At 32.8% G+C, this 11,583-nt stretch overlaps 1 long non-coding RNA gene across 13 annotated transcripts; it reads left to right on the top strand.

Annotated features, from left to right (window-relative positions):
- The first annotated feature begins 889 nt into the window (after positions 1-889).
- Positions 890-7,717, top strand: LOC146887781 (uncharacterized). 13 transcript variants are annotated; one of them, XR_014993346.1, is made up of 8 exons: positions 890-1,408; positions 2,169-2,268; positions 3,995-4,115; positions 4,732-4,867; positions 5,559-5,611; positions 6,539-6,616; positions 7,143-7,178; positions 7,470-7,717. It is a non-coding gene; the product is annotated as an uncharacterized LOC146887781 (long non-coding RNA). The 13 variants fall into 13 exon arrangements; XR_014993342.1 differs by having other exon boundaries at positions 3,990-4,115; XR_014993349.1 differs by lacking the exon at positions 3,995-4,115.
- Positions 7,718-11,583: the final 3,866 nt, after the last annotated feature.

Below are 11,583 nucleotides of genomic sequence, written 5' to 3'. Positions count from 1 at the left end.
TTTAAAACCTCTCTTAAATTACAAAGGTTTAGTGTTAAACCTCTAAAAAGTAGTATAGGTTTTTAAAATCTTTGCTAAATTACAAAGATTTAGTTTTAAAACTCTAGAAAATAGTCTAGGTTTCTTTCAAACTCCATGTTCACACTCCATAAAATGTATACAATTATTACTTATACTATTTTTTGCCAATTTATTTCTATGAAAATATATGTAATGTTCTTTAAAAGTTATTTATTAAAAAAATACATGTAGATTATTTTCTTAAGAAAAAAAGCCTTCCACAATTAATTCACTTGAATTTTGTTATATAAAATTATTTTTTTATTTACGGTTATTTTGTAACGGTGAAAAAACACCGCTAAAAACATTTTTGTTTTCTGTTAATTTTTTTAATCGTCAAATTTTTTTTATATTATTTTAAATTTAATTGTTTTGGTTGTAACTTTTGTAAAGGTTTTCTCTTCTGTACACTACTAAAAATTTATGATTTATTTGCAAGATTTGTTGTGAAAAAAATTCATAAAATTTTCTTGCAAAATTTTCCAAGAATTTACTTATTATATGATTTTTTCTTACCAATTTTGATTTCTAGCAAATTTCACAATTTTTTTTATATTTATTACGAATTTTGTTACAAATTTATATCAGCAAATAACATATTAAATAATTTTAAAATTTCGCAGGAAAATATTATAAAAATTTCAAATTTCTTACAAATTTCACTAAATTTATTTGTGTCGAATTTTGATATAAAAGTTATTGAAAAATTTATTTATTTTATAAAGTTTTTCATACAAAATTTAAATTCGCAGCAATTTTGTATCTTTTCGTAGAAACATTTTTTATAAATTTATATTTACAGGAAGTTAGCATTTGAAATTTGACAGGATAATTTAACCAAATTTTTTCCATCTCCTCCAGTGGCTACAAGTACAATGATCAACTTTGAGTCCTATGTCTTTAGGACTGTTGAGAGATCAACTTTGAGGATCCGAAGCTCGGTGACCTCCTCGCCACATGATTCGTGTACTCGGCCAGCGTAGTGGAGTCGATCCTCGACTCGTCGCGCGAGGACAGTTACGAAAAAATGCCTTCGTCGAGCTAGGGTTTGATTGGAACGAGACCTTCGACTTCAAAGTCGCGTTCACCGATCACGAGAAGTATGTCTACCATGAGCATGTGAAGGAATTTGGTGACTCTGCCATCACTGAAGAATATGAAATCGACATTCATCTTGCCGCCAACGCTTTCATCAAACGGCAATGACGACGTCGATTGTTCTTCCGCCGCCTTTACCTCCTTCATCGACAATGAAATCAGTCTTGGCAACACGTGGAGCAAATTCTACTTGACGACAAGCATCCCAAACCCAACAACGGTGCTCCTACCTTCGACTTTGATTCTTATGGTAATTAATTGTTCCTCTCTGCTCCTAACTTGAAATTTGTCATTTATACAAGTTGAAATTTGTTAGTAATTGAGTGATTGAATGTGGTGATATGCTGAAGTAGCACTTGGAGCAGCTCAAGGATGAACTTATCTTCATGAAGAATTATAAATTCATGTTAGAGTTTAAGAAATATGATTATAGATTATTCTTGCTATGATCATTCATTGCTCAAGGGTGAACTTATCTTCATGAAGAATTACAAATTCATTTATAAATAGTTAAACGTACTTTTTACTTGTCAATTTTTTCTGTTAAAATCGTTTATAACTGTTATTGGTTAGACAACTACAACTATCTCTAGATTAATATTTTGCAGTATATATAGACATTGTAACAAAAGTTCCTCATTTGTGAAATTTTTTCCTTTGATACAAAGTAATAGTTAGCATTTAGTTAGTATTATCTGGTTGGACTTTGAATTTGGTAGATTTCTATTTCCTTACTATACATTTTTTTTCTGGTGGTTATGGTTGTACTTATGTTTAGTTTTATAATTTATCAAATTATAGCACCTAGGAAATGCAGAAGACAAGATAGAATACTCTGTCTCTAAACCCATACTTGAAAAATATTAAAGTGTATTGTATCTAACAAATGTTTGATGAAGTTGTTCTATTACTACTCAACTGTTTCTGTTTTTGATGATATGTTAAACTTTGAGTCTTTCTACGAGAAGGTAGTTTAACAATTTTGACAAGCTTTGGAGATTTCACCACAGTGTGTGCCTGCACAATATGGACTTGCTTTGGGGCTGCTTGGTTTAGCAAAAAGACTGCATCAATCTAGGAGCATATAGATGGGGGGCTTCACTGTTACAGGTTTTTCTCTTCAATATTTTGTCTTTAATAATTATTATGTTGTTTTTTATTAAGTTTTCAATGCTTTTGTTGCTTTTATAAATTCTTTTAGAGGGCTTCTGATGCAAATATGTTACAGGCTTCTCAAGAGGTTCAAGATTTAGATGTAGACAACCTTTTGTTTATTTCTTAAATTCTGTGTGGTGGAGACTAAGAGTGTAGTTATCAAACATTGTTATTGCTTATGCATTAATGGCACATTAAATAGTAATCAGAGGAAGAGAAAAAGCATAAGAAAATGGAATAAAGCAAAGGAAGAGTTTGTGTAACAAGAGGAACAAGCTTTATTGGTTCATGGATTATCAAGAACCTCCTTCAAGATGGTTACTTTGTTAACACCACTGAGAAACAACTCAGGTAGTAAAAGCAACCCCATCTGTGTTACATAAACATTTTCAGAATGAAAAAAAAAAACTTTTGAATCCACTTTTTAATATTGGTTGAAATTCCATTGAAAAAAAAAATTCTAATGGATGATTATATGTTACTTCTTACTTGTTATGATCCACCATAATGATACTTAAAATTCTATTGGAGCGCATTACATTGTGTGCTTAGTGCTGAGATTTTTTCTTGTCATAGTGCAGTAAATTACTTCACTTTTTAGTTAGTGAATAGTAGACCACCTCCGTCAATTGTGACCTTGGTAGCTTTGGTGAATTGAAATGATGCTCAGGGAAATTTGAGGTTTCATTGAATAGGAGCACAGTAAAATATATGTGTGGAAATGGTCCTGTTTGCAGGGACTCAATCCTTTGATGTTCATGTTTGTTGTACTTGGGAATACCACTTATGTAGCCATGTATTAACACTGGTAATACTCCTGCTAAGCTATTTGTTGTGGATGAGTTACTTCTTGTGATAGTATACATGATGGATATTAAATTGGCAGAAAATTTGCTCTCTGCAGTATATCAATGACCTTTTTGTTACTAGCAAGAAGATTACTAAGTATTTAAATTTGACAATGTGATTAGTCTAAACCTTCTCTGTTATGCTTCCTCTGTCTGCCACAAAAAGCAAGCAAATTAATAGCAAAAAGATCATCACAAATGGACAACTCTTCCTTATAAAGCAACTTTTAATTTTAAGTGAGCAGGTAATTATGTCAGTCTTCTTAGTGAAGTTTTATAGGCTTCATTAGATAGGAATGATGACCATAAAAGATGTCCTAAACATAGTATGCTGCTTCACTTTGTTTTAGTCATTCACAATCCTAAGAGAAAAAGTTCCTTTAAATCTAGTTTTTAATATTTTTCTTGTGCACAGAACAATTGGTTGAATCTGTTTTGAGCAAGGTTTTAGAGGAGTTTGACAAAGCAAAGTAACAAGGAGATTCTTGGACTCAAATCCAATGGTGTTTTAGTTGAGGGTCTTCATTTCAAACTTGCTTTTGCTTCTTCTTTTGTTTTTATTTTGAGATTCTGCGAATTGATATAGTAATTTTCTTATTAGTTCCAAGGGATTGTGACACGTACTGACATTTAATTAAGTGTTTTTTACTGTGTTATGTTAGTTTCTGTGAGTTATTAATGTTTATGTTATGTTAGGCCTATTTTTGACTTTTAAGTTTTATTATTTTGTGTGCATTTAATATTTTGTTTTGCCACCTGGGACAAATTTAAAATATCTTGCAGCATCACCCACCTAACAAGCATTGCAGAATGATAATGGGTTTAAAGTGCAGAAATTTATGATGTGCCAAAGAGATAAAGCACTGATATGACCTTCCCACGTGTGGAGTCAAAGAGCATTTTCTTTTTTTTTTTCTTTGTGGTGGCTGACGACTACGGACACTAGATCACTTGGTAAAGTTGATAACACCTAATGAAAAAATAATTGTTGAAATTTATGAAAATTAGTTCTTTAGAATATTTTTTCACATTTTTAATTACTGCCTTTGTCATTTGATCGCTTATCATTGATGAATATAACAGGGAAGAATAAGGAACTCTATAAATATAATATAATATATATATATATATATATATATATGTACAACATATTATTCTTTGGTCCTGAAGTTGAAGTTGTCTTGATAGGTACAGAGCATAAACCTGTGCATTTTTCCACAGTTCTCTTATTATTAATAGTTCTGTTGGGGGATTCCTATTTTCTTTGTTGGTGTGTTTTTAACTCCCAATATTTCAAGCATCATATATATATATATATATATATATATATATATATATATATATATATATATAGTTTCTTCCTGGTTTGTTGAAGTTGAGGATTTTCAATTCTTATCTGTATTTTATACCCTTGAAGAGAAGGTAAATACTACATATTATTTTTTGTAAAATGGGATAGAATAAAAAAATGTGGTAAAATAGATTGCTTAATGAACTCTTGTGATTTGCTAATGTTTGGATATGTAACTTGTGTATTGAAAATGATTGTTTCTATTATCCACTGTTGTAGATACTCTCCACTCCATAATGTCAAGAGACCATGGGAACAACATACTGATCAGTCTATTCAGTATCCATCAACCATGTTGTTGACAATTGATCATGATGATCTTGTTGTGCCATTGCACACATTGAAGTTATTAGCGGTTGGTCTGTTTCTTATGAATTCACATTCAGATTGTAGACACAAGTTAACTTTTATTTATTAAATTGTGTTGCAAAGTATAAAATAAGTGGTTAGAAGATTGGCCTAGTTAATGTTTTCTCCAAACATTCAAGGAGAAGAAAATATAAAATAGATATCTACGTTTACTAAAATTAGTTTATGCATTAATTATAAATTATTTTTTAGAGAAATTGAGGAGATTGCTAATGTGAGTTGATTTTAGTTCATGAGAAAACTTTTTCTTTCTTATGTTTATGGAGAAATTTGTTTAAACAAACTCAATTAATTGTCAAATTTTTTATGCATATATGTTTCACTCTCATTTAACTACTGAATGGGCAAGAAACTCACCTTGATAGTCCTGCAACTTTCTTTTTTTTTTTACCCTTTTTAACACTAAGAGGATAACAGGTAAAATTAACCTACAAGTTGACATGCAGGGAAATAACCGCAATATTGAAATTGGTGTTAAACCTCCCAAGGTGAAGTAAAAATAATTCGTACACCTTAGCCTTAGTCCTCCTCTCATCAAGAATTAGCCAAGAAAGGAAAAAAATAAAACTTTTAGTGTTACAAGCTTTCAAGTTAAAGATTTAAAAAAATGACTATTATTTTTGTGATCTATTATATCTTTATTATTACCATTCTTATGGTATGCTTCTTATATTTAGGTATTTGAAGATAGATACTGTAGTTTTTATGATCCTGATATACCTATACCCAGGTAATTGGTCTGTTTTGGTCTAAAATTTGTAGTGGTGATCCTTTTTGGTATGCTTCTCATTATCCTTTTTGGTTTCTCTTCCCCTTTTCATAGTACAGACAAAACCATGTTGCAATTTACAGTGTTAACCAGTTTTATGTCATCTTTGTCTCAATCACAACTATACATACCTACATCTTGTCATACAATACATTTTCTTCATACCTTATCATTTCTTTTGTGACTACACATCTATCTTGGAGTTCAATAAAATTGTCTTTAGACTAAGTGAGTACTTTGCTATTCTAAATAACCTTTGTAAACAAACTAAGAATATTCAATCAAACTGATCGATCAACATTGTATTACTACAAGAGCAAAGAAAGAAATGAAAGGGGAAACCAATTCCTGCCAAACTGACTTAATTGTAACAGTTGCAGTTATCTAGTAATCAAATAGAAAGTATCCATTATAGGATTTCTATTATTAGGATCCACATTTCTAGAGTTGGTGCAATGACCTGCAATGAAATATTGGTAACTAGAAAACCAATTATGGTTGTTAAATGGACTCTTGACAAGGTTATCCATTTCATCATTCAGAGAGAAGCAAAAGCCAATGCGCAATACAATAAATTCTACATGCGCAAGTTTATACGGATGTGAAGGTAATTTTAATAGAGCAGGAAAGACAAAAACTTGAGTTATAAGTGGTCCTACTATCTAAGAGTGTCCTAACTTGATAGATTTTTTAGAAGTAATTGTGTTTGCATCACCCCACTTGGCCATTAAAATGCAAGACTTGATAACCTTCTGATCTTACATTAAAGCATTTGATAATTAATTTTGTTTATAGGTTACTAATAGAGGGTTACTAGTGATTAAAGGGTTCACTCAAAACATGTTACTGCAGTTAGCCACACAATTGATGAATACACTCTTGTTTCAGCAATTCGACCAAAAGGGGCATTATTCACCATGTTGGTTCCTGCCACAGGATCAATCTACTGGTCTGAAAGATATCCTGGTACATATTTTTTACTTCTCATTCCTCATAACACTTGGCATTAAAATTTAAGTTTCCATACAAGCAAAAAATTAACTATTTTTCTGTGCGGTTGAATCATTCGGGTCATGTTTCTACCTTAGTTTCTGAGAGTGATCTAAGTCATTTTGTTATGAATGAGGAGATTGTTCTTGCTTTCCTTGCTGCCTCAATTAAGAGGGCTCTCTCTTATATAATCATTTTTTTTCTTTGATAGTATTGAATAATGAAATTATATCCAACGTAAAACTCATCAATATGGTGAACATGGATCAATCATGAAAAATTTGTTAATGCTGTTGATGAGATTGAATAAGGGTACTAAATAACTTTTTCCACTTCATTAAGGTTGCTCTTATAAAATCAACAGATGAGAAATTGAACACTTTTTGCAGAATGTTGATCATAGCTAAAATTTCCATGGAGTATTTACCTCAGGGAATTTTATTTTTTATATGAAATAGCTTGTTTGAATGAACTACTAATGGATTGATCCTAATGTTCACAGCAGAGATTGGCACCCCATTACAATGCCGAACTATAGGTACATATCTTCCTTATTTGTTCTTCACCTACCTTCAGATAACTAACTTTATTATTTAGATTGAACAAAATACAAAAAAAATGTCTTTCACATTTTTTATGATTTTTGAAACCGCTAAAAATTTTATTTGTGACGATTTTTAACCGCTAAAATTTGTAATTTTAATCGTCACAAATGTCCATTTTTTTTGTAGTGTATGTTCAATCCTGCACCGATAATGTTTAAGACTGTATAACTTCTTTTATTTTTTAGAGTTTACATTTGTAATTATGATTCACATTTATATTGTAGGTTTCTGATCAAGGAAGTGTGCCAACTAATACAACAAGTTCTGGACATGAGAAAAATCATATGTGATAGTTGACGAATATAATATAATGTGGAAGTTAATTGAATCATTTTATGTTTTGAGAACCATTGCAGTACTTCATGATAGGTTTTGCTGACTAATATGGTACTTGAATTTGAATTTGAATTCGTATATTTGTTATACTTTGATATACATTTAGTTATCCATAAATAATTTGTCAATTTGATGAGTTTATATCTATTTATGTATAATTTCATTAAATATAGATTAAAAAAATAGAATAAATGTAAATAATTGTGATTGAAAAAATATATGTGAATACATAAATATAAATGAGTAAAAAAATATAATAATAATTTAAAAATCTGTGGTACTTTACGGAGGTTTTGAAACCTATAGTATTTTACGGAGGTTTTGAAGCCCAGGGTATTTTAGGGGGTTTTGAAACCCATGGTATTTTATGGGGGTTCTGAAACCTATGTTATTTTATGGAGGTTCTAAAACCTATAGTATTTTATGGAGGTTTCAAAATCCACGATATTTTACGGAGGTTTCAAAATTCATGGTAATTAACCGGGGATTTTAAACCCACAAAACTTAACTGAGGTTTTAAAACCTATGTTAAATACAAGAGGATAAAAAACCTCCGTTATTGATTGGTGCTTCCCGGGGTTCGTAAAAACCCTGGCTAACACATTCTCCAGGGATGGTTTAGCGGGGGAAATCGAAACCCCGGGTAAAGAACTTAGTAGAGGTTTTAACCCTGGGTAATGTAAAAATAAACCTCCGTTAAAAATATTTTTCCTTGTAGTGTATGTCTCCAAAAAGTGGCCAAAGTGTGCTAAAAACAAAGGAGACCAAAGGTACATAGGTACACTTGTTTTATGCCTTTTACTTTGTGCTTTATGCCTTCGCTTTACTCTCTCCTCCACATCATTTATGCTCCCCAATCACCATGCGCCACCTAGCATTGCTTTCTTACTCCTAATTAACCTACAAAGCAAATAAACATAGATTAGCATGTTGGCTTAAGTCAAGTCAACTATAGTCAACAAGTCAAACCTAGTGAAAGGTCAATAAGCCAACTAAAGTTGATTCAACAAAGTCAACTTAGGGAATCAAAAATAACAAACACAAATTAAAGGGATGAAGGATTAGTGAACTTCCTTTCTAAACATGCTTAGTCTTTTTAAGCATGTGCCTCCATCCTTGGTTGGGGTCAATCCTTCATCATAGTCCAACATAAATAATGGAGGTGCAGAGATTAGAACGGGGGTGCACAAGTAAATAACATGGTCAGACCCAATTTCTACTCAAGCTAAACCTAATTAAAATTAAAGCTCTTCTTTACCCATGGCTGCCGTCTCTTCTCGTTTTCCAGCAGCCACCATGACTCCAACGGTTGAGACATGCGCTCACCTTTTGGCCACCACCAACGACACAGCCCCCGTCGGAGGCCCCACCAGCGACGTCGTCGCCGTTCGCCCCTCCTTGCGCGAAACGCTCCTACACCGTGAAGAGCATCTCCCCATTTCTCCGTCACGTTCGAGATAGCGCGACTCGCCACCACCGCACCGACCACCACAATAGGGTCATGCGAACACCATGGAAACCGCCACATGGCCGTCGTGACCCAAACCACCACCATGAACGTCGGTGCTGCCGCAACTAGAGCGCGTCGACATAGCACGTGCCATCACCACCATTAATGCCACCACTACCGCGACCAGTGCGCGTCACTGGTAGGGCCAACTCCCCCTTCCCTACGTGAGGGTTTCTTCCAAGCCTAGGCTTCGCGCACTCTGATGCTAGCACGTTGCGGTTGTTTTTGCATTGTACCATGTCATCGTAGCCATTTGTGTCCAGGCGCGCCGACAATAATGCCACTGATGATTATCTTTTCTCCCTTTCTCTATTTCAGATTAGCATTTGGGTGGAAATAATTGGGGAAGATGAAACGTGAATGTTTGGTGTTGTTTGGGTATATATTCTTTGATTTTATGTAAGTGAGAGATGAAGGTGATAACTTGAAGATAAAATTCACTTTATCCACCACGGCTTCGCTCCCTTATAGTTGTAAAATCCCCCTCACTGTGTTCTTTCTGAATGCGTAATCCTCTGATCCCGTGGGTCGAGAACTAAGGAAGTTTCTTTTCTTTTTTTTTTGTTCGTCTCCCTTCCCCCCTTGAATCTTAGTTTTCTTTTCATTATGTAGTTCCCTCTTTTATTATGTTCTCTTTGTCTCTCTCCCTCCCAACCTCGAGACATGGGATAAGGATGAAAGCAGACCTTGCTTCCTACTCCTTCAACCATCATGACCATGGCCAGCTAGCTACCACACGTAATTATCAGAGACCTTACGTTAACCTATTGTTCTTCTATTTCTTTTTTCATTTTTTTTACATTTTTTTATATACATATTTTTTGAAAAAGGAATAAAACGAAATAAAAAAAGTAAACAAAATATGATTAAATCCAAATTAAAACAATTAAATTTAAAAACAAAAACAAAAATAAAATAAGAATAAGAATAAAACAAAATAAAAATAAAAATAAAGTAAAACAAGATGAAATGACAAATCAAAATAAAAGTAAAATAAGATAAGGAGAAAAAAAAAGTAAATAAAAAAAGGTATTACCCAGACAAAATTGGGTGTTGACACGTGGAATTATTTATTATTACATATAATGGTGGGTTAGTGTTGACAAGAAAAGTGCTCCACGGATTGCAACCATTGGAAAGTAACAAAGATGAATATATTCAAGTTGAATTTGATCATGGAGGAAGATAATTAGTTTTAAGTTGTGGAAAAATAATGTCCTTTACAAGATCATAATAAACTTCTATTAAAACTAGTGTCTTAAGATTTGGGACGAATCTTCATGAAGAAGGAGGGTATGATGTGAATTGTAGATGGGCCAAATGGAGGAAGACTAATGCACCATGTTGATGCAGTTTCTTTTATCTAAATAAGGGCCCAATGCTTTGTAAAATTGACTGACCAAATTGTGTTTTGGCCTAACCAATAAATGGGCTTTAGTTTGTGGATGACTTTTGGTAGCCTTAAATTCAGTTACAATCAACCATTAAGTAGCGGATAATTATTAGCTTGAGTAGATCATAAATAACTTTAAGTAGGTTGTAATTAAAATTTATGTGTCTTTTCTAATTCTGATGGTTAAAGCTCCTATATAAGCTGAACCATTCTCATCAGTGAAGGCAAGTTGAGTTTTATTCGGAAAATATAAGTTTTATCTCTTCTATCTTAGTGAAAATGATTCTCCTAAGTTCTTGAGTGACTCAAGAACCCCTGAGTTTTATCAAAGGTCCTTTATCCCTTTGTGTGTTTAAACTCTTAGGCTTATCTTCCATTCTTGGAAGTGTGATGTCTATCAATTTCCGCTCCATCTTCTTATTTGTTTCCATTTTCTCGTTTTAAATAATTTCTCAAATTTCGTGCTTATTAGCATTCCACCCTTGATAGATCAGTAAAACGAATCCAACCCTCTGGATTAACATCATTTGGTATTCAGAGCCTGGCTATCTAGATTTGGAATGGGAATGGAAGTTTATTATACAAGGTGTTTAATCGAAGGCCACCCATGCATTCGATTATGGAAGCGACAACAATGTTGTGAGCCAAAGATTGGTGGAGAAACTCCAATTACCAACAAAATTTCATCTGAATCAAGCATGGATCAAATTCGGTACATGGCAATGTCTGAAAGAAGTATTATGTGATATTGCTCCCATGGACTCTTGTCATCTTCTTCTGGGATGGTCGTGGCTTCGTTTTAAAACACTCAATCTTGGTGAATGTTCTCTTTATTCTTGGCACGAGGGACATAAAATGAAGTTGAAATTTATGACACAAGAGAAGTCAATAAGGGTCAACATAGGCTGAAGGAGAAAATAGAAAGAGAAAGAACAGAAAAAGAAGCAATAAAAACTGTAGAAGGAAGGGAAAATAAAGAAAAATAAATGGAAGTAGAGAAAAATATGATGGAAAGTTTATTCGTCAATGTTTTTTCTTCTACAGTTTCTGATGTCATTTTACAGGAACAAAAGGATAAGCATGTGAATGAAACACACTG

The sequence above is a fragment of the Vigna unguiculata genome, chromosome 3 (assembly GCF_037176805.1).
Source record: "Vigna unguiculata cultivar grain cowpea cultivar isolate G323 ecotype 2 chromosome 3, ASM3717680v1, whole genome shotgun sequence".
In the NCBI taxonomy this organism is placed as follows: domain Eukaryota; kingdom Viridiplantae; phylum Streptophyta; class Magnoliopsida; order Fabales; family Fabaceae; genus Vigna; species Vigna unguiculata.
The sequence above is the reverse complement of the archived record's forward strand: the minus strand, read 5'-3'. Positions and strand labels throughout refer to the sequence as shown.